Below are 25,000 nucleotides of genomic sequence, written 5' to 3' on the forward strand. Positions count from 1 at the left end.
CTTTTTCTTACTTCCACCAGCAGGGGTCACTCTCCTCTATGCCTTTTTTCCATTCCTTTTTTCACAAGCGCACACATGCTCCTTTCTTCTTTTCATTTGCTTTCTCTCTTGCGCTATTTAATCCTTGCAAAATACCAGCATCCTTCTCATCACCGTGGGCCTCCAGCATTGTTGCTTATTTACTTTTAATACTAGGCTTCTTTTCACCAGGACCAGCGACTCCCGCATGACTGGAGGCAACCACCGCTGACCTGGAGGCAACCACTGGTAACCTGGAGGCCAGTTTACAGCACAACCCAAGCAAAACACCTTTGCAGGCCACACGACCCCCCCGAAGAGCAGCTCAAATTCACTCGCAACCATCTCACCCTCTTCCTTCATTCACTCCTGGGCGTTTCACTCCACCCCAAGTTGCGGGTCCAGCTTGCTCTTTCTGTCACATCCCCGCGATGAACGGTTTAGCCTGCAGGGGACCCTGCGCCGAGCCATTTTTAAACACATCTGATGCGGCAGGTGTTTCATTGCTCAACAAACAACACCTATAGGGACGGCACAGCCTATGCATCGGTCCTTCGGAGACCGCCCCAGAACGGCCAGAGTTCTCGTCCCCACGCGAGCCTGAGGAAGGCTGGCCGGGCGATGGGCCAAGCAGCGTCTACTGGCCATACCACCTTGGATACGTCTGATCTCGGAAGCAAAGCAGAGATGGGTTCGGAAATACTTGGTTGGGACACCTCCTGAGAACACCAGGTATTGTAGACAATTTTGATGACGTTTTGCCATCTTGCCCAGCTCGGCTAGCATTGAGTGGCGCCTTGCTGGACACCGACCTTACGTAAAGTAGAGGCTGGAAGTCCCAAGCCTCCCAAGCCCCCCAAGACCTCTAAGATAAGGACGCAACCCCGCCGCCTCTACCAGGCCTCACACCGAGCTCCTTGCCACGGCTAGGAGTGCTTATTGACCCCGCAGCCGGCCGTATGCAAATGATGGCGTTAAAAGCATCTCGCGCTGTGAAGGGGCCAGGCTTTCAGCAGCTGCCCAGGGGATGGTTTTAGAGGGCGACCGCCTAACGAGGGCCAGCAGAAGTAACGTCTTCTTCTTCAAAGAAGCTTGTGTAACTAACCCAATCAGACAGCTGCCCAGGAGCTAACCTCAGTGCTAGGAAGGAGCGGGAGGGAATTGAGGGGGTGGTTCCTGCTAAGGCCCTGAAATAATAATAAGACAGGCAGGAGAGTCTGACGCATGGTGGCGGAAAAGCTGCAGGTGCAAATAGGGAATGTGGTCTCGTGCGAGCAACTTGTGCATGCTCGCTGTGTGTGAGTGTGCGCTTCCTAGGTACGGCGCGCTGCAGACAGTCAAAAGGGTTGCTCCCTTTCATTAAAAGTTAATCCCCGGCTGCAGGCTATTAGAAAGCAACTAACCGAGCTCTACTCACCCTACCCAGGTCTACCGGTGAGTCTCGCCGCTGCTCCCGGCCTGTGGCATTGGCCGCGACGCTGACGTTCCGTCGACAGAGCGGCAGCCGATCAGTGAGCTCAGCGGCTCTGAGCGGGGCGTTCTGTCTACAAGACCTTTTTAAGGAGCCAGCAAAAAAGTGAAGAGAAAGGAAAGCACAAAAGCACCTTATCTTACTAAGCACTGGAAAGGGCAGCCGGCAACCGGACGTCAAAGTAGAAAAGCAGCAAGTGAGAGGCCTTTCTCTGCCTACAGCCACACCACCCTGAACACGCCTGATCTCGTCTGATCTTGGAAGCTAAGCAGGGTCGGGCCTGGTTAGTACTTGGATGGGAGACTGCCTGGGAATACAAGGTGCTGTAGGCTTTTGCTTTTTCTTACTTCCACCAGCAGGGGTCACTCTCCTCTATGCCTTTTTTCCATTCCTTTTTTCACAAGCGCACACATGCTCCTTTCTTCTTTTCATTTGCTTTCTCTCTTGCGCTATTTAATCCTTGCAAAATACCAGCATCCTTCTCATCACCGTGGACCTCCAGCATTGTTGCTTATTTACTTTTAATACTAGGCTTCTTTTCACCAGGACCAGCGACTCCCACATGACTGGAGGCAACCACCGCTGACCTGGAGGCAACCACTGGTAACCTGGAGGCCAGTTTACAGCACAACCCAAGCAAAACACCTTTGCAGGCCACACGACCCCCCCCCGAAGAGCAGCTCAAATTCACTCGCAACCATCTCACCCTCTTCCTTCATTCACTCCTGGGCGTTTCGCTCCACCCCAAGTTGCGGGTCCAGCTTGCTCTTTCTGTCACATCCCCGCGATGAACGGTTTAGCCTGCAGGAGACCCTGCGCCGAGCCATTTTTAAACACATCTGATGCGGCAGGTGTTTCATTGCTCAACAAACAACACCTATAGGGACGGCACAGCCTATGCATCGGTCCTTCGGAGACCGCCCCACGCGAGCCTGAGGAAGGCTGGCCGGGCGATGGGCCAAGCAGCGTCTACTGGCCATACCACCTTGGATACGTCCGATCTCGGAAGCAAAGCAGAGATGGGTTCGGAAATACTTGGTTGGGACACCTCCTGAGAACACCAGGTATTGTAGACAATTTTGATGACGTTTTGCCATCTTGCCCAGCTCGGCTAGCATGGAGTGGCGCCTTGCTGGACACCGACCTTACGTAAAGTAGAGGCTGGAAGTCCCAAGCCTCCCAAGCCCCCCAAGACCTCTAAGATAAGGACGCAACCCCGCCGCCTCTACCAGGCCTCACACCGAGCTCCTTGCCACGGCTAGGAGTGCTTATTGACCCCGCAGCCGGCCGTATGCAAATGATGGCGTTAAAAGCATCTCGCGCTGTGAAGGGGCCAGGCTTTCAGCAGCTGCCCAGGGGATGGTTTTAGAGGGCGACCGCCTAACGAGGGCCAGCAGAAGTAACGTCTTCTTCTTCAAAGAAGCTTGTGTAACTAACCCAATCAGACAGCTGCCCAGGAGCTAACCTCAGTGCTAGGAAGGAGCGGGAGGGAATTGAGGGGGTGGTTACTGCTAAGGCCCTGAAATAATAATAAGACAGGCAGGAGAGTCTGACGCATGGTGGCGGAAAAGCTGCAGGTGCAAATAGGGAATGTGGTCTCGTGCGAGCAACTTGTGCATGCTCGCTGTGTGTGAGTGTGCGCTTCCTAGGTACGGCGCGCTGCAGACAGTCAAAAGGGTTGCTCCCTTTCATTAAAAGTTAATCCCCGGCTGCAGGCTATTAGAAAGCAACTAACCGCGCTCTACTCACCCTACCCAGGTCTACCGGTGAGTCTCGCCGCTGCTCCCGGCCTGGGCATTGGCCGCGACGCTTACGTTCCGTCGACAGCGCGGCAGCCGATCAGTGAGCTCAGCGGCTCTGAGCGGGGCATTCTGTCTACAAGACCTTTTTAAGGAGCCAGCAAAAAAGTGAAGAGAAAGGAAAGCACAAAAGCACCTTATCTTACTAAGCACTGGAAAGGGCAGCCGGCCACCGGACGTCAAAGTAGAAAAGCAGCAAGTGAGAGGCCTGTCTGTGCCTACGGCCACTCCACCCTGAACACGCCCGATCTCGTCTGATCTTGGAAGCTAAGCAGGGTCAGGCCTGGTTAGTACTTGGATGGGAGACCACCTGGGAATACCAGGTGCTGTAGGCTTTTGCTTTTTCTTACTTCCACCAGCAGTGGTCACTCTCCTCTATGCCTTTTTTCCATTCCTTTTTTCACAAGCGTACACATGCTCCTTTCTTCTTTTCATTTGCTTTCTCTCTTGCGCTATTTAATCCTTGCAAAATACCAGCATCCTTCTCATCACCGTGGACCTCCAGCATTGTTGCTTATTTACTTTTAATACTAGGCTTCTTTTCACCAGGACCAGCGACTCCCGCATGACTGGAGGCAACCACCGCTGACCTGGAGGCAACCACTGGTAACCTGGAGGCCAGTTTACAGCACAACCCAAGCAAAACACCTTTGCAGGCCACACGACCCCCCCCCGAAGAGCAGCTCAAATTCACTCGCAACCATCTCACCCTCTTCCTTCATTCACTCCTGGGCGTTTCGCTCCACCCCAAGTTGCGGGTCCAGCTTGCTCTTTCTGTCACATCCCCGTGATGAACGGTTTAGCCTGCAGGAGACCCTGCGCCGAGCCATTTTTAAACACATCTGATGCGGCAGGTGTTTCATTGCTCAACAAACAACACCTATAGGGACGGCACAAGCCTATGCATCGGTCCTTCGGAGACCGCCCCAGAACGGCCAGAGTTCTCGTCCCCACGCGAGCCTGAGGAAGGCTGGCCGGGCGATGGGCCAAGCAGCGTCTACTGGCCATACCACCTTGGATACGTCTGATCTCGGAAGCAAAGCAGAGATGGGTTCGGAAATACTTGGTTGGGACACCTCCTGAGAACACCAGGTATTGTAGACAATTTTGATGACGTTTTGCCATCTTGCCCAGCTCGGCTAGCATGGAGTGGCGCCTTGCTGGACACCGACCTTACGTAAAGAAGAGGCTGGAAGTCCCAAGCCTCCCAAACACCCCAAGACCTCTAAGATAAGGACGCAACCCCGCCGCCTCTACCAGGCCTCACACCGAGCTCCTTGCCACGGCTAGGAGTGCTTATTGACCCCGCAGCCGGCCGTATGCAAATGATGGCGTTAAAAGCATCTCGCGCTGTGAAGGGGCCAGGCTTTCAGCAGCTGCCCAGGGGATGGTTTTAGAGGGCGACCGCCTAACGAGGGCCAGCAGAAGTAACGTCTTCTTCTTCAAAGAAGCTTGTGTAACTAACCCAATCAGACAGCTGCCCAGGAGCTAAGCTCAGTGCTAGGAAGGAGCGGGAGGGAATTGAGGGGGTGGTTCCTGCTAAGGCCCTGAAATAATAATAAGACAGGCAGGAGAGTCTGACGCATGGTGGCGGAAAAGCTGCAGGTGCAAATAGGGAATGTGGTCTCGTGCGAGCAACTTGTGCATGCTCGCTGTGTGTGAGTGTGCGCTTCCTAGGTACGGCGCGCTGCAGACAGTCAAAAGGGTTGCTCCCTTTCATTAAAAGTTAATCCCCGGCTGCAGGCTATTAGAAAGCAAATAACCGAGCTCTACTCACCCTACCCAGGTCTACCGGTGAGTCTCGCCGCTGCTCCCGGCCTGTGGCATTGGCCGCGACGCTGACGCTCCGTCGACAGCGCGGCAGCCGATCAGTGAGCTCAGCGGCTCTGATCGGGGCGTTCTGTCTACAAGACCTTTTTAAGGAGCCAGCAAAAAAGTGAAGAGAAAGGAAAGCACAAAAGCACCTTATCTTACGAAGCACTGGAAAGGGCAGCCGGCAACCGGACGTCAAAGTGGAAAAGCAGCAAGTGAGAGGCCTGTCTCTGCCTACGGCCACACCACCCTGAACACGCCCGATCTCGTCTGATCTTGGAAGCTAAGCAGGGTTGGGCCTGGTTAGTACTTGGATGGGAGACCGCCTGGGAATACCAGGTGCTGTAGGCTTTTGCTTTTTCTTACTTCCACCAGCAGGGGTCAGTCTCCTCTATGCCTTTTTTCCATTCCTTTTTTCACAAGCGCACACATGCTCCTTTCTTCTTTTCATTTGCTTTCTCTCTTGCGCTATTTAATCCTTGCAAAATACCAGCATCCTTCTCATCACCGTGGGCCTCCAGCATTGTTGCTTATTTACTTTTAATACTAGGCTTCTTTTCACCAGGACCAGCGACTCCCGCATGACTGGAGGCAACCACCGCTGACCTGGAGGCAACCACCGGTAACCTGGAGGCCAGTTTACAGCACAACCCAAGCAAAACACCTTTGCAGGCCACACGACTCCCCCGAAGAGCAGCTCAAATTCACTCGCAACCATCTCACCCTCTTCCTTCATTCACTCCTGGGAGTTTCGCTCCACCCCAAGTTGCGGGTCCAGCTTGCTCTTTTTGTCACATCCCCGCGATGAACGGTTTAGCCTGCAGGAGACCCTGCGCCGAACCATTTTTAAACACATCTGATGCGGCAGGTGTTTCATTGCTCAACAAACAACACCTATAGGGACGGCACAGCCTATGCATCGGTCCTTCGGAGACCGCCCCAGAACGGCCAGAGTTCTCGTCCCCACGCGAGCCTGAGGAAGGCTGGCCGGGCGATGGGCCAAGCAGCGTCTACTGGCCATACCACCTTGGATACGTCCGATCTCGGAAGCAAAGCAGAGATGGGTTCGGAAATACTTGGTTGGGACACCTCCTGAGAACACCAGGTATTGTAGACAATTTTGATGACGTTTTGCCATCTTGCCCAGCTCGGCTAGCATTGAGTGGCGCCTTGCTGGACACCGACCTTACGTAAAGTAGAGGCTGGAAGTCCCAAGCCTCCCAAGCCCCCCAAGACCTCTAAGATAAGGACGCAACCCCGCCGCCTCTACCAGGCCTCACACCGAGCTCCTTGCCACGGCTAGGAGTGCTTATTGACCCCGCAGCCGGCCGTATGCAAATGATGGCGTTAAAAGCATCTCGAGCTGTGAAGGGGCCAGGCTTTCAGCAGCTGCCCAGGGGATGGTTTTAGAGGGCGACCGCCTAACGAGGGCCAGCAGAAGTAACGTCTTCTTCTTCAAAGAAGCTTGTGTAACTAACCCAATCAGATAGCTGCCCAGGAGCTAACCTCAGTGCTAGGAAGGAGCGGGAGGGAATTGAGGGGGTGGTTCCTGCTAAGGCCCTGAAATAATAATAAGACAGGCAGGAGAGTCTGACGCATGGTGGCGGAAAAGCTGCAGGTGCAAATAGGGAATGTGGTCTCGTGCGAGCAACTTGTGCATGCTCGCTGTGTGTGAGTGTGCGCTTCCAAGGTACGGCGCGCTGCAGACAGTCAAAAGGGTTGCTCCCTTTCATTAAAAGTTAATCCCCGGCTGCAGGCTATTAGAAAGCAACTAACCGCGCTCTACTCACCCTACCCAGGTCTACCGGTGAGTCTCGCCGCTGCTCCCGGCCTGTGGCATTGGCCGCGACGCTGACGCTCCGTCGACAGCGCGGCAGCCGATCAGTGAGCTCAGCGGCTCTGAGCGGGGCGTTCTGTCTACAAGACCTTTTTAAGGAGCCAGCAAAAAAGTGAAGAGAAAGGAAAGCACAAAAGCACCTTGTCTTACGAAGCACTGGAAAGGGCAGCCGGCAACCGGACGTCAAAGTGGAAAAGCAGCAAGTGAGAGGCCTGTCTCTGCCTACGGCCACACCACTCTGAACACGCCCGATCTCGTCTGATCTTGGAAGCTAAGCAGGGTTGGGCCTGGTTAGTACTTGGATGGGAGACCGCCTGGGAATACCAGGTGCTGTAGGCTTTTGCTTTTTCTTACTTCCACCAGCAGGGGTCAGTCTCCTCTATGCCTTTTTTCCATTCCTTTTTTCACAAGCGCACACATGCTCCTTTCTTCTTTTCATTTGCTTTCTCTCTTGCGCTATTTAATCCTTGCAAAATACCAGCATCCTTCTCATCACCGTGGGCCTCCAGCATTGTTGCTTATTTACTTTTAATACTAGGCTTCTTTTCACCAGGACCAGCGACTCCCGCATGACTGGAGGCAACCACCGCTGACCTGGAGGCAACCACCGGTAACCTGGAGGCCAGTTTACAGCACAACCCAAGCAAAACACCTTTGCAGGCCACACGACCCCACCGAAGAGCAGCTCAAATTCACTCGCAACCATCTCACCCTCTTCCTTCATTCACTCCTGGGCGTTTCGCTCCACCCCAAGTTGCGGGTCCAGCTTGCTCTTTTTGTCACATCCCCGCGATGAACGGTTTAGCCTGCAGGAGACCCTGTGCCGAGCCATTTTTAAACACATCTGATGCGGCAGGTGTTTCATTGCTCAACAAACAACACCTATAGGGACGGCACAGCCTATGCATCGGTCCTTCGGAGACCGCCCCAGAACGGCCAGAGTTCTCGTCCCCACGCGAGCCTGAGGAAGGCTGGCCGGGCGATGGGCCAAGCAGCGTCTACTGGCCATACCACCTTGGATACGTCCGATCTCGGAAGCAAAGCAGAGATGGGTTCGGAAATACTTGGTTGGGACACCTCCTGAGAACACCAGGTATTGTAGACAATTTTGATGACGTTTTGCCATCTTGCCCAGCTCGGCTAGCATTGAGTGGCGCCTTGCTGGACACCGACCTTACGTAAAGTAGAGGCTGGAAGTCCCAAGCCTCCCAAGCCCCCCAAGACCTCTAAGATAAGGACGCAACCCCGCCGCCTCTACCAGGCCTCACACCGAGCTCCTTGCCACGGCTAGGAGTGCTTATTGACCACGCAGCCGGCCGTATGCAAATGATGGCGTTAAAAGCATCTCGAGCTGTGAAGGGGCCAGGCTTTCAGCAGCTGCCCAGGGGATGGTTTTAGAGGGCGACCGCCTAACGAGGGCCAGCAGAAGTAACGTCTTCTTCTTCAAAGAAGCTTGTGTAACTAACCCAATCAGACAGCTGCCCAGGAGCTAACCTCAGTGCTAGGAAGGAGTGGGAGGGAATTGAGGGGGTGGTTCCTGCTAAGGCCCTGAAATAATAATAAGACAGGCAGGAGAGTCTGACGCATGGTGGCGGAAAAGCTGCAGGTGCAAATAGGGAATGTGGTCTCGTGCGAGCAACTTGTGCATGCTCGCTGTGTGTGAGTGTGCGCTTCCTAGGTACGGCACGCTGCAGACAGTCAAAAGGGTTGCTCCCTTTCATTAAAAGTTAATCCCCGGCTGCAGGCTATTAGAAAGCAACTAACCGCGCTCTACTCACCCTACCCAGGTCTACCGGTGAGTCTCGCCGCTGCTCCCGGCCTGTGGCATTGGCCGCGACGCTGACGTTCCGTCGACAGCGCGGCAGCCGATCAGTGAGCTCAGCGGCTCTGAGCGGGGCGTTCTGTCTACAAGACCTTTTTAAGGAGCCAGCAAAAAAGTGAAGAGAAAGGAAAGCACAAAAGCACCTTGTCTTACTAAGCACTGGAAAGGGCAGCCGGCAACCGGACGTCAAAGTGGAAAAGCAGCAAGTGAGAGGCCTGTCTCTGTCTACGGCCACACCACCCTGAACACGCCCGATCTCGTCTGATCTTGGAAGCTAAGCAGGGTTGGGCCTGGTTAGTGCTTGGATGGGAGACCGCCTGGGAATACCAGGTGCTGTAGGCTTTTGCCTTTTCTTACTTCCACCAGCAGGGGTCACTCTCCTCTATGCCTTTTTTCCATTCCTTTTTTCACAAGCGCACACATGCTCCTTTCTTCTTTTCATTTGCTTTCTCTCTTGCGCTATTTAATCCTTGCAAAATACCAGCATCCTTCTCATCACCGTGGGACTCCAGCATTGTTGCTTATTTACTTTTAATACTAGGCTTCTTTTCACCAGGACCAGCGACTCCCGCATGACTGGAGGCAACCACCGCTGACCTGGAGGCAACCACCGGTAACCTGGAGGCCAGTTTACAGCACAACCCAAGCAAAACACCTTTGCAGGCCACACGACCCCCCCGAAGAGCAGCTCAAATTCACTCGCAACCATCTCACCCTCTTCCTTCATTCACTCCTGGGCGTTTCGCTCCACCCCAAGTTGCGGGTCCAGCTTGCTCTTTCTGTCACATCCCCGCGATGAACGGTTTAGCCTGCAGGAGACCCTGCGCCGAGCCATTTTTAAACACATCTGATGCGGCAGGTGTTTCATTGCTCAACAAACAACACCTATAGGGACGGCACAGCCTATGCATCGGTCCTTCGGAGACCGCTCCAGAACGGCCAGAGTTCTCGTCCCCACGCGAGCCTGAGGAAGGCTGGCCGGGCGATGGGCCAAGCAGCGTCTACTGGCCATACCACCTTGGATACGTCCGATCTCGGAAGCAAAGCAGAGATGGGTTCGGAAATACTTGGTTGGGACACCTCCTGAGAACACCAGGTATTGTAGACAATTTTGATGACGTTTTGCCATCTTGCCCAGCTCGGCTAGCATTGAGTGGCGCCTTGCTGGACACCGACCTTACGTAAAGTAGAGGCTGGAAGTCCCAAGCATCCCAAGCCCCCCAAGACCTCTAAGATAAGGACGCAACCCCGCCGCCTCTACCAGGCCTCACACCGAGCTCCTTGCCACGGCTAGGAGTGCTTATTGACCCCGCAGCCGGCCGTATGCAAATGATGGCGTTAAAAGCATCTCGCGCTGTGAAGGGGCCAGGCTTTCAGCAGCTGCCCAGGGGATGGTTTTAGAGGGCGACCGCCTAACGAGGGCCAGCAGAAGTAACGTCTTCTTCTTCAAAGAAGCTTGTGTAACTAACCCAATCAGACAGCTGCCCAGGAGCTAACCTCAGTGCTAGGAAGGAGCGGGAGGGAATTGAGGGGGTGGTTCCTGCTAAGGCCCTGAAATAATAATAAGACAGGCAGGAGAGTCTGACGCATGGTGGCGGAAAAGCTGCAGGTGCAAATAGGGAATGTGGTCTCGTGCGAGCAACTTGTGCATGCTCGCTGTGTGTGAGTGTGCGCTTCCTAGGTACGGCGCGCTGCAGACAGTCAAAATGGTTGCTCCCTTTCATTAAAAGTTAATCCCCGGCTGCAGGCTATTAGAAAGCAACTAACCGCGCTCTACTCACCCTACCCAGGTCTACCGGTGAGTCTCGCCGCTGCTCCCGGCCTGTGGCATTGGCTGCGACGCTGACGTTCCGTCGACAGCGCGGCAGCCGATCAGTGAGCTCAGCGGCTCTGAGCGGGGCGTTCTGTCTACAAGACCTTTTTAAGGAGCCAGCAAAAAAGTGAAGAGAAAGGAAAGCACAAAAGCACCTTGTCTTACTAAGCACTGGAAAGGGCAGCCGGCAACCGGACGTCAAAGTGGAAAAGCAGCAAGTGAGAGGCCTGTCTCTGCCTACGGCCACACCACCCTAAACACGCCCGATCTCGTCTGATCTTGGAAGCTAAGCAGGGTTGGGCCTGCTTAGTACTTGGATGGGAGACTGCCTGGGAATACCAGGTGCTGTAGGCTTTTGCCTTTTCTTACTTCCACCAGCAGGGGTCACTCTCCTCTATGCCTTTTTTCCATTCCTTTTTTCACAAGCGCACACATGCTCCTTTCTTCTTTTCATTTGCTTTCTCTCTTGCGCTATTTAATCCTTGCAAAATACCAGCATCCTTCTCATCACCGTGGGCCTCCAGCATTGTTGCTTATTTACTTTTAATACTAGGCTTCTTTTCACCAGGACCAGCGACTCCCGCATGACTGGAGGCAACCACCGCTGACCTGGAGGCAACCACCGGTAACCTGGAGGCCAGTTTACAGCACAACCCAAGCAAAACACCTTTGCAGGCCACACGACCCCCCCGAAGAGCAGCTCAAATTCACTCGCAACCATCTCACCCTCTTCCTTCATTCACTCCTGGGCGTTTCGCTCCACCCCAAGTTGCGGGTCCAGCTTGCTATTTCTGTCACATCCCCGCGATGAACGGTTTAGCCTGCAGGAGACCCTGCGCCGAGCCATTTTTAAACACATCTGATGCGGCAGGTGTTTCATTGCTCAACAAACAACACCTATAGGGACGGCACAGCCTATGCATCGGTCCTTCGGAGACCGCCCCTGAACGGCCAGAGTTCTCGTCCCCACGCGAGCCTGAGGAAGGCTGGCCGGGCGATGGGCCAAGCAGCGTCTACTGGCCATACCACCTTGGATACGTCCGATCTCGGAAGCAAAGCAGAGATGGGTTCGGAAATACTGGGTTGGGACACCTCCTGAGAACACCAGGTATTGTAGACAATTTTGATGACGTTTTGCCATCTTGCCCAGCTCGGCTAGCATTGAGTGGCGCCTTGCTGGACACCGACCTTACGTAAAGTAGAGGCTGGAAGTCCCAAGCATCCCAAGCCCCCCAAGACCTCTAAGATAAGGACGCAACCCCGCCGCCTCTACCAGGCCTCACACCGAGCTCCTTGCCACGGCTAGGAGTGCTTATTGACCCCGCAGCCGGCCGTATGCAAATGATGGCGTTAAAAGCATCTCGCGCTGTGAAGGGGCCAGGCTTTCAGCAGCTGCCCAGGGGATGGTTTTAGAGGGCGACCGCCTAACGAGGGCCAGCAGAAGTAACGTCTTCTTCTTCAAAGAAGCTTGTGTAACTAACCCAATCAGACAGCTGCCCAGGAGCTAACCTCAGTGCTAGGAAGGAGCGGGAGGGAATTGAGGGGGTGGTTCCTGCTAAGGCCCTGAAATAATAATAAGACAGGCAGGAGAGTCTGACGCATGGTGGCGGAAAAGCTGCAGGTGCAAATAGGGAATGTGGTCTCGTGCGAGCAACTTGTGCATGCTCGCTGAGTGTGAGTGTGCGCATCCTAGGTACGGCGCGCTGCAGACAGTCAAAAGGGTTGCTCCCTTTCATTAAAAGTTAATCCCCGGCTGCAGGCTATTAGAAAGCAACTAACCGCGCCCTACTCACCCTACCCAGGTCTACCGGTGAGTCTCGCCGCTGCTCCCGGCCTGTGGCATTGGCCGCGACGCTGACGTTCCGTCGACAGCGCGGCAGCCGATCAGTGAGCTCAGCGGCTCTGAGCGGGGCGTTCTGTCTACAAGACCTTTTTAAGGAGCCAGCAAAAAAGTGAAGAGAAAGGAAAGCACAAAAGCACCTTGTCTTACTAAGCACTGGAAAGGGCAGCCGGCAACCGGACGTCAAAGTGGAAAAGCAGCAAGTGAGAGGCCTGTCTCTGCCTACGGCCACACCACCCTGAACACGCCCGATATCGTCTGATCTCAGAAGCTAAGCAGGGTCAGGCCTGGTTAGTACTTGGATGGGAGACTGCCTGGGAATACCAGGTGCTGTAGGCTTTTGCTTTTTCTTACTTCCACCAGCAGGGGTCACTCTCCTCTATGCCTTTTTTCCATTCCTTTTTTCACAAGCGCACACATGCTCCTTTCTTCTTTTCATTTGCTTTCTCTCTTGCGCTATTTAATCCTTTCAAAATACCACCATCCTTCTCATCACCGTGGGCCTCCAGCATTGTTGCTTATTTACTTTTAATACTAGGCTTCTTTTCACCAGGACCAGCGACTCCCGCATGACTGGAGGCAACCACCGCTGACCTGGAGGCAACCACCGGTAACCTGGAGGCCAGTTTACACCACAACCCAAGCAAAACACCTTTGCAGGCCACACGACCCCCCCGAAGAGCAGCTCAAATTCACTCGCAACCATCTCACCCTCTTCCTTCATTCACTCCTGGGCGTTTCGCTCCACCCCAAGTTGCGGCTCCAGCTTGCTCTTTCTGTCACATCCCCGCGATGAACGGTTTAGCCTGCAGGAGACCCTGCGCCGAGCCATTTTTAAACACATCTGATGCGGCAGGTGTTTCATTGCTCAACAAACAACACCTATAGGGACGGCACAGCCTATGCATCGGTCCTTCGGAGACCGCCCCAGAACGGCCAGAGTTCTCGTCCCCACGCGAGCCTGAGGAAGGCTGGCCGGGCGATGGGCCAAGCAGCGTCTACTGGCCATACCACCTTGGATACGTCCGATCTCGGAAGCAAAGCAGAGATGGGTTCGGAAATACTTGGTTGGGACACCTCCTGAGAACACCAGGTATTGTAGACAATTTTGATGACGTTTTGCCATCTTGCCCAGCTCGGCTAGCATTGAGTGGCGCCTTGCTGGACACCGACCTTACGTAAAGTAGAGGCTGGAAGTCCCAAGCCTCCCAAGCCCCCCAAGACCTCTAAGATAAGGACGCAACCCCGCCGCCTCTACCAGGCCTCACACCGAGCTCCTTGCCACGGCTAGGAGTGCTTATTGACCCCGCAGCCGGCCGTATGCAAATGATGGCGTTAAAAGCATCTCGCGCTGTGAAGGGGCCAGGCTTTCAGCAGCTGCCCAGGGGATGGTTTTAGAGGGCGACCGCCTAACGAGGGCCAGCAGAAGTAACGTCTTCTTCTTCAAAGAATCTTGTGTAACTAACCCAATCAGACAGCTGCCCAGGAGCTAACCTCAGTGCTAGGAAGGAGCGGGAGGGAATTGAGGGGGTGGTTCCTGCTAAGGCCCTGAAATAATAATAAGACAGGCAGGAGAGTCTGACGCATGGTGGCGGAAAAGCTGCAGGTGCAAATAGGGAATGTGGTCTCGTGCGAGCAACTTGTGCATGCTCGCTGTGTGTGAGTGTGCGCTTCCTAGGTACGGCGCGCTGCAGACAGTCAAAAGGGTTGCTCCCTTTCATTAAAAGTTAATCCCCGGCTGCAGGCTATTAGAAAGCAACTAACCGCGCTCTACTCACCCTACCCAGGTCTACCGGTGAGTCTCGCCGCTGCTCCCGGCCTGTGGCATTGGCCGCGACGCTGACGTTCCGTCGACAGCGCGGCAGACGATCAGTGAGCTCAGCGGCTCTGAGCGGGGCATTCTGTCTACAAGACCTTTTTAAGGAGCCAGCAAAAAAGTGAAGAGAAAGGAAAGCACAAAAGCACCTTGTCTTACTAAGCACTGGAAAGGGCAGCCGGCAACCGGACGTCAAAGTGGAAAAGCAGCAAGTGAGAGGCCTGTCTCTGCCTATGGCCACACCACCCTGAACACGCCCGATCTCGTCTGATCTTGGAAGCTAAGCAGGGTTGGGTCTGGTTAGTACTTGGATGGGAGACTGCCTGGGAATACCAGGTGCTGTAGGCTTTTGCTTTTTCTTACTTCCACAAGCAGGGGTCACTCTCCTCTATGCCTTTTTTCCATTCCTTTTTTCACAAGCGCACACATGCTCCTTTCTTCTTTTCATTTGCTTTCTCTCTTGCGCTATTTAATCCTTGCAAAATACCAGCATCCTTCTCATCACCGTGGGCCTCCAGCATTGTTGCTTATTTACTTTTAATACTAGGCTTCTTTTCACCAGGACCAGCGACTCCCGCATGACTGGAGGCAACCACCGCTGACCTGGAGGCAACCACCGGTAACCTGGAGGCCAGTTTACAGCACAACCCAAGCAAAACACCTTTGCAGGCCACACGACCCCCCCGAAGAGCAGCTCAAATTCACTCGCAACCATCTCACCCTCTTCCTTCATTCACTCCTGGGCGTTTCGCTCCACCCCAAGTTGCGGGTCCAGCTTGCTCTTTCTGTCACATCCCCGCGATGAACGGTTTAGCCTGCAGGAGACCCTGCGCCGAGCCATTTTTAAACACATCTGATGCGGCAGGTGTTTCATTGCTCAACAAACAACACCTATAGGGACGGCACAGCCTATGCATCGGTCCTTCGGAGACCGCCCCAGAACGGCCAGAGTTCTCGTCCCCACGCGAGCCTGAGGAAGGCTGGCCGGGCGATGGGCCAAGCAGCGTCTACTGGCCATACCACCTTGGATACGTCCGATCTCGGAAGCAAAGCAGAGATGGGTTCGGAAATACTTGGTTGGGACACCTCCTGAGAACACCAGGTATTGTAGACAATTTTGATGACGTTTTGCCATCTTGCCCAGCTCGGCTAGCATTGAGTGGCGCCTTGCTGGACACCGACCTTACGTAAAGTAGAGGCTGGAAGTCCCAAGCCTCCCAAGCCCCCCAAGACCTCTAAGATAAGGACGCAACCCCGCCGCCTCTACCAGGCCTCACACCGAGCTCCTTGCCACGGCTAGGAGTGCTTATTGACCCCGCAGCCGGCCGTATGCAAATGATGGCGTTAAAAGCATCTCGCGCTGTGAAGGGGCCAGGCTTTCAGCAGCTGCCCAGGGGATGGTTTTAGAGGGCGACCGCCTAACGAGGGCCAGCAGAAGTAACGTCTTCTTCTTCAAAGAAGCTTGTGTAACTAACCCAATCAGACAGCTGCCCAGGAACTAACCTCAGTGCTAGGAAGGAGCGGGAGGGAATTGAGGGGGTGGTTCCTGCTAAGGCCCTGAAATAATAATAAGACAGGCAGGAGAGTCTGACGCATGGTGGCAGAAAAGCTGCAGGTGCAAATAGGGAATGTGGTCTCGTGCAAGCAACTTGTGCATGCTCGCTGTGTGTGAGTGTGCGCTTCCTAGGTACGGCGCGCTGCAGATAGTCAAAAGGGTTGCTCCCTTTCATTAAAAGTTAATCCCCGGCTGCAGGCTATTAGAAAGCAACTAACCGCGCTCTACTCACCCTACCCAGGTCTACCGGTGAGTCTCGCCGCTGCTCCCGGCCTGTGGCATTGGCCGCGACGCTGACGTTCCGTCGACAGCGCGGCAGCCGATCAGTGAGCTCAGCGGCTCTGAGCGGGGCGTTCTGTCTACAAGACCTTTTTAAGGAGCCAGCAAAAAAGTGAAGAGAAAAGAAAGCACAAAAGCACCTTGTCTTACTAAGCACTGGAAAGGGCAGCCGGCAACCGGACGTCAAAGTGGAAAAGCAGCAAGTGAGAGGCCTGCCTCTGCCTATGGCCACACCACACTGAACATGCCCGATCTCGTCTGATCTTGGAAGCTAAGCAGTGTCGGGCCTGGTTAGTACTTTGATGGGATTCCGCCTGGGAATACCAGGTGCTGTAGGCTTTTGCCTTTTCTTACTTCCACCAGCAGGGGTCACTCTCCTCTATGCCTTTTTTCCATTCCTTTTTTCACAAGCGCACACATGCTCCTTTCTTCTTTTCATTTGCTTTCTCTCTTGCGCTATTTAATCCTTGCAAAATACCAGCATCCTTCTCATCACCGTGGGCCTCCAGCATTGTTGCTTATTTACTTTTAATACTAGGCTTCTTTTCACCAGGACCAGCGACTCCCGCATGACTGGAGGCAACCACCGCTGACCTGGAGGCAACCACCGGTAACCTGGAGGCCAGTTTACAGCACAACCCAAGCAAAACACCTTTGCAGGCCACACGACCCCCCCGAAGAGCAGCTCAAATTCACTCGCAACCATCTCACCCTCTTCCTTCATTCACTCCTGGGCGTTTCGCTCCACCCCAAGTTGCGGGTCCAGCTTGCTCTTTCTGTCACATCCCCGCGATGAACGGTTTAGCCTGCAGGAGACCCTGCGCCGAGCCATTTTTAAACACATCTGATGCGGCAGGTGTTTCATTGCTCAACAAACAACACCTATAGGGACGGCACAGCCTATGCATCGGTCCTTCGGAGACCGCCCCAGAACGGCCAGAGTTCTCGTCCCCACGCGAGCCTGAGGAAGGCTGGCCAGGCGATGGGCCAAGCAGCGTCTACTGGCCATACCACCTTGGATACGTCCGATCTCGGAAGCAAAGCAGAGATGGGTTCGGAAATACTTGGTTGGGACACCTCCTGAGAACACCAGGTATTGTAGACAATTTTGATGACGTTTTGCCATCTTGCCCAGCTCGGCTAGCATTGAGTGGCGCCTTGCTGGACACCGACCTTACGTAAAGTAGAGGCTGGAAGTCCCAAGCCTCCCAAGCCCCCCAAGACCTCTAAGATAAGGACGCAACCTCGCCGCCTCTACCAGGCCTCACACCGAGCTCCTTGCCACGGCTAGGAGTGCTTATTGACCCTGCAGCCGGCCGTATGCAAATGATGGCGTTAAAAGCATCTCGCGCTGTGAAGGGGCCAGGCTTTCAGCAGCTGCCCAGGGGATGGTTTTAGAGGGCGACCGCCTAACGAGGGCCAGCAGAAGTAACGTCTTCTTCTTCAAAGAATCTTGTGTAACTAACCCAATCAGACAGCTGCCCAGGAGCTAACCTCAGTGCTAGGAAGGAGCGGGAGGGAATTGAGGGGGTGGTTCCTGCTAAGGCCCTGAAATAATAATAAGACAGGCAGGAGAGTCTGACGCATGGTGGCGGAAAAGCTGCAGGTGCAAATAGGGAATGTGGTCTCGTGCGAGCAACTTGTGCATGCTCGCTGTGTGTGAGTGTGCGCTTCCTAGGTACGGCGCGCTGCAGACAGTCAAAAGGGTTGCTCCCTTTCATTAAAAGTTAATCCCCGGCTGCAGGCTATTAGAAAGCAACTAACCGCGCTCTACTCACCCTACCCAGGTCTACCGGTGAGTCTCGCCGCTGCTCCCGGCCTGTGGCATTGGCCGCGACGCTGACGTTCCGTCGACAGCGCGGCAGACGATCAGTGAGCTCAGCGGCTCTGAGCGGGGCGTTCTGTCTACAAGACCTTTTTAAGGAGCCAGCAAAAAAGTGAAGAGAAAGGAAAGCACAAAAGCACCTTGTCTTACTAAGCACTGGAAAGGGCAGCCGGCAACCGGACGTCAAAGTGGAAAAGCAGCAAGTGAGAGGCCTGTCTCTGCCTACGGCCACACCACCCTGAACACGCCCGATCTCGTCTGATCTTGGAAGCTAAGCAGGGTCAGGTCTGGTTAGTACTTGGATGGGAGACTGCCTGGGAATACCAGGTGCTGTAGGCTTTTGCTTTTTCTTACTTCCACAAGCAGGGGTCACTCTCCTCTATGCCTTTTTTCCATTCCTTTTTTCACAAGCGCACACATGCTCCTTTCTTCTTTTCATTTGCTTTCTCTCTTGCGCTATTTAATCCTTGCAAAATACCAGCATCCTTCTCATCACCGTGGGCCTCCAGCATTGTTGCTTATTTACTTTTAATACTAGGCTTCTTTTCACCAGGACCAGCGACTCCCGCATGACTGGAGGCAACCACCGCTGACCTGGAGGCAACCACCGGTAACCTGGAGGCCAGTTTACAGCAAAACACCTTTGCAGGCCACACGACCCCCCCGAAGAGCAGCTCAAATTCACTCGCAACCATCTCACCCTCTTCCTTCATTCACTCCTGGGCGTTTCGCTCCACCCCAAGTTGCGGGTCCAGCTTGCTCTTTCTGTCACATCCCCGCGATGAACGGTTTAGCCTGCAGGAGACCCTGCGCCGAGCCATTTTTAAACACATCTGATGCGGCAGGTGTTTCATTGCTCAACAAACAACACCTATAGGGACGGCACAGCCTATGCATCGGTCCTTCGGAGACCGCCCCAGAACGGCCAGAGTTCTCGTCCCCACGCGAGCCTGAGGAAGGCTGGCCGGGCAATGGGCCAAGCAGCGTCTCCTGGCCATACCACCTTGGATACGTCCGATCTCGGAAGCAAAGCAGAGATGGGTTCGGAAATACTTGGTTGGGACACCTCCTGAGAACACCAGGTATTGTAGACAATTTTGATGACGTTTTGCCATCTTGCCAAGCTCGGCTAGCATTGAGTGGCGCCTTGCTGGACACCGACCTTACGTAAAGTAGAGGCTGGAAGTCCCAAGCCTCCCAAGCCCCCCAAGACCTCTAAGATAAGGACGCAACCCCGCCGCCTCTACCAGGCCTCACACCGAGCTCCTTGCCACGGCTAGGAGTGCTTATTGACCCCGCAGCCGGCCGTATGCAAATGATGGCGTTAAAAGCATCTCGCGCTGTGAAGGGGCTAGGCTTTCAGCAGCTGCCCAGGGGATGGTTTTAGAGGGCGACCGCCTAACGAGGGCCAGCAGAAGTAACGTCTTCTTCTTCAAAGAAGCTTGTGTAACTAACCCAATCAGACAGCTGCCCAGGAGCTAACCTCAGTGCTAGGAAGGAGCGGGAGGGAATTGAGGGGGTGGTTCCTGCTAAGGCCCTGATATAATAGTAAGACAGGCAGGAGAGTCTGACGCATGGTGGCAGAAAAGCTGCAGGTGCAAATAGGGAATGTGGTCTCGTGCAAGCAACTTGTGCATGCTCGCTGTGTGTGAGTGTGCGCTTCCTAGGTACGGCGCGCTGCAGATAGTCAAAAGGGTTGCTCCCTTTCATTAAAAGTTAATCCCCGGCTGCAGGCTATTAGAAAGCAACTAACCGCGCTCTACTCACCCTACCCAGGTCTACCGGTGAGTCTCGCCGCTGCTCCCGGCCTGTGGCATTGGCCGCGACGCTGACGTTCCGTCGACAGCGCGGCAGCCGATCAGTGAGCTCAGCGGCTCTGAGCGGGGCGTTCTGTCTACAAGACCTTTTTAAGGAGCCAGCAAAAAAGTGAAGAGAAAAGAAAGCACAAAAGCACCTTGTCTTACTAAGCACTGGAAAGGGCAGCCGGCAACCGGACGTCAAAGTGGAAAAGCAGCAAGTGAGAGGCCTGTCTCCGCCTACGGCCACACCACCCTGAACACGCCCGATCTTGTCTGATCTCGGAAGCTAAGCAGGGTCAGGCCTGGTTAGTACTTGGATGGGTGACCGCCTGGGAATACCAGGTGCTGTAGGCTTTTGCCTTTTCTTACTTCCACCAGCAGGGGTCACTCTCCTCTATGCCTTTTTTCCATTCCTTTTTTCACAAGCGCACACATGCTCCTTTCTTCTTTTCATTTGCTTTCTCTCTTGCGCTATTTAATCCTTGCAAAATACCAGCATCCTTCTCATCACCGTGGGCCTCCAGCATTGTTGCTTATTTACTTTTAATACTAGGCTTCTTTTCACCAGGACCAGCGACTCCCGCATGACTGGAGGCAACCACCGCTGACCTGGAGGCAACCACCGGTAACCTGGAGGCCAGTTTACAGCACAACCCAAGCAAAACACCTTTGCAGGCCACACGACCCCCCCGAAGAGCAGCTCAAATTCACTCGCAACCATCTCACCCTCTTCCTTCATTCACTCCTGGGCGTTTCGCTCCACCCCAAGTTGCGGGTCCAGCTTGCTCTTTCTGTCACATCCCCGCGATGAACGGTTTAGCCTGCAGGAGACCCTGCGCCGAGCCATTTTTAAACACATCTGATGCGGCAGGTGTTTCATTGCTCAACAAACAACACCTATAGGGACGGCACAGCCTATGCATCGGTCCTTCGGAGACCGCCCCAGAACGGCCAAAGTTCTCGTCCCCACGCGAGCCTGAGGAAGGCTGGCCGGGCGATGGGCCAAGCAGCGTCTACTGGCCATACCACCTTGCATACGTCCGATCTCGGAAGCAAAGCAGAGATGGGTTCGGAAATACTTGGTTGGGACACCTCCTGAGAACACCAGGTATTTTAGACAATTTTGATAACGTTTTGCCATCTTGCCCAGCTCGGCTAGCATTGAGTGGCGCCTTGCTGGACACCGACCTTACGTAAAGTAGAGGCTGGAAGTCCCAAGCATCCCAAGCCCCCCAAGACCTCTAAGATAAGGACGCAACCCCGCCGCCTCTACCAGGCCTCACACCGAGCTCCTTGCCACGGCTAGGAGTGCTTATTGACCCCGCAGCCGGCCGTATGCAAATGATGGCGTTAAAAGCATCTCGCGCTGTGAAGGGGCCAGGCTTTCAGCAGCTGCCCAGGGGATGGTTTTAGAGGGCGACCGCCTAACGAGGGCCAGCAGAAGTAACGTCTTCTTCTTCAAAGAAGCTTGTGTAACTAACCCAATCAGACAGCTGCCCAGGAGCTAACCTCAGTGCTAGGAAGGAGCGGGAGGGAATTGAGGGGGTGGTTCCTGCTAAGGCCCTGAAATAATAATAAGACAGGCAGGAGAGTCTGACGCATGGTGGCGGAAAAGCTGCAGGTGCAAATAGGGAATGTGGTCTCGTGCGAGCAACTAGTGCATGCTCGCTGTGTGTGAGAGTGCGCTTCCTAGGTACGGCGCGCTGCAGACAGTCAAAAGGGTTGCTCCCTTTCATTAAAAGTTAATCCCCGGCTGCAGGCTATTAGAAAGCAACTAACCGCGCTCTACTCACCCTACCCAGGTCTACCGGTGAGTCTCGCCGCTGCTCCCGGCCTGTGGCATTGGCCGCGACGCTGACGTTCCGTCGACAGCGCGGCAGCCGATCAGTGAGCTCAGCGGCTCTGAGCGGGGCGTTCTGTCTACAAGACCTTTTTAAGGAGCCAGCAAAAAAGTGAAGAGAAAAGAAAGCACAAAAGCACCTTGTCTTACTAAGCACTGGAAAGGGCAGCCGGCAACCGGACGTCAAAGTGGAAAAGCAGCAAGTGAGAGGCCTGTCTCCGCCTACGGCCACACCACCCTGAATACGCCCGATCTCGTCTGATCTCAGAAGCTAAGCAGGGTTGGGCCTGGTTAGTACTTGGATGGTAGACTGCCTGGGAATACCAGGTGCTGTAGGCTTTTGCCTTTTCTTACTTCCACCAGCAGGGGTCACTCTCCTCTATGCCTTTTTTCCATTCCTTTTTTCACAAGCGCACACATGCTCCTTTCTTCTTTTCATTTGCTTTCTCTCTTGCGCTATTTAATCCTTGCAAAATACCAGCATCCTTCTCATCACCGTGGGCCTCCAGCATTGTTGCTTATTTACTTTTAATACTAGGCTTATTTTCACCAGGACCAGCGACTCCCGCATGACTGGAGGCAACCACCGCTGACCTGGAGGCAACCACCGGTAACCTGGAGGCCAGTTTACAGCACAACCCAAGCAAAACACCTTTGCAGGCCACACGACCCCCCCGAAGAGCAGCTCAAATTCACTCGCAACCATCTCACCCTCTTCCTTCATTCACTCCTGGGCGTTTCGCTCCACCCCAAGTTGCGGGTCCAGCTTGCTCTTTCTGTCACATCCCCGCGATGAACGGTTTAGCCTGCAGGAGACCCTGCGCCGAGCCATTTTTAAACACATCTGATGCGGCAGGTGTTTCATTGCTCAACAAACAACACCTATAGGGACGGCACAGCCTATGCATCGGTCCTTCGGAGACCGCCCCAGAACGGCCAGAGTTCTCGTCCCCACGCGAGCCTGAGGAAGGCTGGCCGGGCGATGGGCCAAGCAGCGTCTACTGGCCATACCACCTTGGATACGTCCGATCTCGGAAGCAAAGCAGAGATGGGTTCGGAAATACTTGGTTGGGACACCTCCTGAGAACACCAGGTATTGTAGACAATTTTGATGACGTTTTGCCATCTTGCCCAGCTCAGCTAGCATTGAGTGGCGCCTTGCTGGACACCGACCTTACGTAAAGTAGAGGCTGGAAGTCCCAAGCCTCCCAAGCCCCCCAAGACCTCTAAGATAAGGACGCAACCCCGCCGCCTCTACCAGGCCTCACACCGAGCTCCTTGCCACGGCTAGGAGTGCTTATTGACCCCGCAGCCGGCCGTATGCAAATGATGGCGTTAAAAGCATCTCGCGCTGTGAAGGGGCCAGGCTTTCAGCAGCTGCCCAGGGGATGGTTTTAGAGGGCGACCGCCTAACGAGGGCCAGCAGAAGTAACGTCTTCTTCTTCAAAGAATCTTGTGTAACTAACCCAATCAGACAGCTGCCCAGGAGCTAACCTCAGTGCTAGGAAGGAGCGGGAGGGAATTGAGGGGGTGGTTCCTGCTAAGGCCCTGAAATAATAATAAGACAGGCAGGAGAGTCTGACGCATGGTGGCGGAAAAGCTGCAGGTGCAAATAGGGAATGTGGTCTCGTGCGAGCAACTTGTGCATGCTCGCTGTGTGTGAGTGTGCGCTTCCTAGGTACGGCGTGCTGCAGACAGTCAAAAGGGTTGCTCCCTTTCATTAAAAGTTAATCCCCGGCTGCAGGCTATTAGAAAGCAACTAACCGCGCTCTACTCACCCTACCCAGGTCTACCGGTGAGTCTCGCCGCTGCTCCCGGCCTGTGGCATTGGCCGCGACGCTGACGTTCCGTCGACAGCGCGGCAGCCGATCAGTGAGCTCAGCGGCTCTGAGCGGGGCGTTCTGTCTACAAGACCTTTTTAAGGAGCCAGCAAAAAAGTGAAGAGAAAAGAAAGCACAAAAGCACCTTGTCTTACTAAGCACTGGAAAGGGCAGCCGGCAACCGGACGTCAAAGTGGAAAAGCAGCAAGTGAGAGGCTTGTCTCTGCCTACGGCCACACCACCCTGAACATGCCCGATCTTGTCTGATCTCAGAAGCTAAGCAGGGTCGGGCCTGGTTAGTACTTGGATGGGAGACTGCCTGGGAATACCAGGTGCTGTAGGCTTTTGCTTTTTCTTACTTCCACCAGCAGGGGTCACTCTCCTCTATGCCTTTTTTCCATTCCTTTTTTCACAAGCGCACACATGCTCCTTTCTTCTTTTCATTTGCTTTCTCTTTTGCGCTATTTAATCCTTGCAAAATACCAGCATCCTTCTCATCACCGTGGGCCTCCAGCATTGTTGCTTATTTACTTTTAATACTAGGCTTCTTTTCACCAGGACCAGCGACTCCCGCATGACTGGAGGCAACCACCGCTGACCTGGAGGCAACCACCGGTAACCTGGAGGCCAGTTTACAGCACAACCCAAGCAAAACACCTTTGCAGGCCACACGACCCCCCCGAAGAGCAGCTCAAATTCACTCGCAACCATCTCTCCCTCTTCCTTCATTCACTCCTGGGCGTTTCGCTCCACCCCAAGTTGCGGGTCCAGCTTGCTCTTTCTGTCACATCCCCGCGATGAACGGTTTAGCCTGCAGGAGACCCTGCGCCGAGCCATTTTTAAACACATCTGATGCGGCAGGTGTTTCATTGCTCAACAAACAACACCTATAGGGACGGCACAGCCTATGCATCGGTCCTTCGGAGACCGCCCCAGAACGGCCAGAGTTCTCGTCCCCACGCAAGCCTGAGGAAGGCTGGCCGGGCGATGGGCCAAGCAGCGTCTACTGGCCATACCACCTTGGATACGTCCGATCTCGGAAGCAAAGCAGAGATGGGTTCGGAAATACTTGGTTGGGACACCTCCTGAGAACACCAGGTATTGTAGACAATTTTGATGACGTTTTGCCATCTTGCCCAGCTCGGCTAGCATTGAGTGGCGCCTTGCTGGACACCGACCTTACGTAAAGTAGAGGCTGGAAGTCCCAAGCCTCCCAAGCCCCCCAAGACCTCTAAGATAAGGACGCAACCCCGCCGCCTCTACCAGGCCTCACACCGAGCTCCTTGCCACGGCTAGGAGTGCTTATTGACCCCGCAGCCGGCCGTATGCAAATGATGGCGTTAAAAGCATCTCGCGCTGTGAAGGGGCCAGGCTTTCAGCAGCTGCCCAGGGGATGGTTTTAGAGGGCGACCGCCTAACGAGGGCCAGCAGAAGTAACGTCTTCTTCTTCAAAGAAGCTTGTGTAACTAACCCAATCAGACAGCTGCCCAGGAGCTAACCTCAGTGCTAGGAAGGAGCGGGAGGGAATTGAGGGGGTGGTTGCTGCTAAGGCCCTGAAATAATAATAAGACAGGCAGGAGAGTCTGACGCATGGTGGCGGAAAAGCTGCAGGTGCAAATAGGGAATGTGGTCTCGTGCGAGCAACTTGTGCATG

General features: G+C 54.4%; 12 non-coding genes and 1 pseudogene across 12 annotated transcripts; all 13 read left to right on the forward strand.

Annotated features, from left to right (window-relative positions):
- Nucleotides 1-1,702: 1,702 nt before the first annotated feature.
- On the forward strand, nucleotides 1,703-1,821 carry LOC141267030 (5S ribosomal RNA). The gene has a single exon (XR_012321049.1). It is a non-coding gene; the product is annotated as a 5S ribosomal RNA (ribosomal RNA).
- A 1,683-nt stretch (nucleotides 1,822-3,504) lies between these two features.
- Nucleotides 3,505-3,623, forward strand: LOC141266438 (5S ribosomal RNA). The gene has a single exon (XR_012320475.1). It is a non-coding gene; the product is annotated as a 5S ribosomal RNA (ribosomal RNA).
- Nucleotides 3,624-5,332: 1,709 nt separating this feature from the next.
- LOC141267534 (5S ribosomal RNA) lies at nucleotides 5,333-5,451 on the forward strand. Its single transcript, XR_012321314.1, has one exon. It is a non-coding gene; the product is annotated as a 5S ribosomal RNA (ribosomal RNA).
- A 1,706-nt stretch (nucleotides 5,452-7,157) lies between these two features.
- Nucleotides 7,158-7,276, forward strand: LOC141268720 (5S ribosomal RNA). Its single transcript, XR_012321435.1, has one exon. It is a non-coding gene; the product is annotated as a 5S ribosomal RNA (ribosomal RNA).
- Nucleotides 7,277-8,982: 1,706 nt separating this feature from the next.
- Nucleotides 8,983-9,101, forward strand: LOC141266250 (5S ribosomal RNA). The gene has a single exon (XR_012320302.1). It is a non-coding gene; the product is annotated as a 5S ribosomal RNA (ribosomal RNA).
- Nucleotides 9,102-10,807: 1,706 nt separating this feature from the next.
- Nucleotides 10,808-10,926, forward strand: LOC141266785 (5S ribosomal RNA). Its single transcript, XR_012320809.1, has one exon. It is a non-coding gene; the product is annotated as a 5S ribosomal RNA (ribosomal RNA).
- Nucleotides 10,927-12,632: 1,706 nt separating this feature from the next.
- LOC141267480 (5S ribosomal RNA) lies at nucleotides 12,633-12,751 on the forward strand (annotated as a pseudogene).
- A 1,706-nt stretch (nucleotides 12,752-14,457) lies between these two features.
- On the forward strand, nucleotides 14,458-14,576 carry LOC141266472 (5S ribosomal RNA). The gene has a single exon (XR_012320510.1). It is a non-coding gene; the product is annotated as a 5S ribosomal RNA (ribosomal RNA).
- Nucleotides 14,577-16,282: 1,706 nt separating this feature from the next.
- Nucleotides 16,283-16,401, forward strand: LOC141266809 (5S ribosomal RNA). Its single transcript, XR_012320832.1, has one exon. It is a non-coding gene; the product is annotated as a 5S ribosomal RNA (ribosomal RNA).
- Nucleotides 16,402-18,107: 1,706 nt separating this feature from the next.
- LOC141266912 (5S ribosomal RNA) lies at nucleotides 18,108-18,226 on the forward strand. Its single transcript, XR_012320931.1, has one exon. It is a non-coding gene; the product is annotated as a 5S ribosomal RNA (ribosomal RNA).
- Nucleotides 18,227-19,921: 1,695 nt separating this feature from the next.
- On the forward strand, nucleotides 19,922-20,040 carry LOC141266161 (5S ribosomal RNA). The gene has a single exon (XR_012320215.1). It is a non-coding gene; the product is annotated as a 5S ribosomal RNA (ribosomal RNA).
- Nucleotides 20,041-21,746: 1,706 nt separating this feature from the next.
- Nucleotides 21,747-21,865, forward strand: LOC141266344 (5S ribosomal RNA). The gene has a single exon (XR_012320384.1). It is a non-coding gene; the product is annotated as a 5S ribosomal RNA (ribosomal RNA).
- A 1,706-nt stretch (nucleotides 21,866-23,571) lies between these two features.
- On the forward strand, nucleotides 23,572-23,690 carry LOC141266840 (5S ribosomal RNA). Its single transcript, XR_012320861.1, has one exon. It is a non-coding gene; the product is annotated as a 5S ribosomal RNA (ribosomal RNA).
- Nucleotides 23,691-25,000: the final 1,310 nt, after the last annotated feature.

Source organism: Phyllobates terribilis, unplaced genomic scaffold (genome assembly GCF_046119375.1).
Source record: "Phyllobates terribilis strain yellow unplaced genomic scaffold, ASM4611937v1 Scaffold_4__5_contigs__length_816908805, whole genome shotgun sequence".
Classification (NCBI taxonomy): domain Eukaryota; kingdom Metazoa; phylum Chordata; class Amphibia; order Anura; family Dendrobatidae; genus Phyllobates; species Phyllobates terribilis.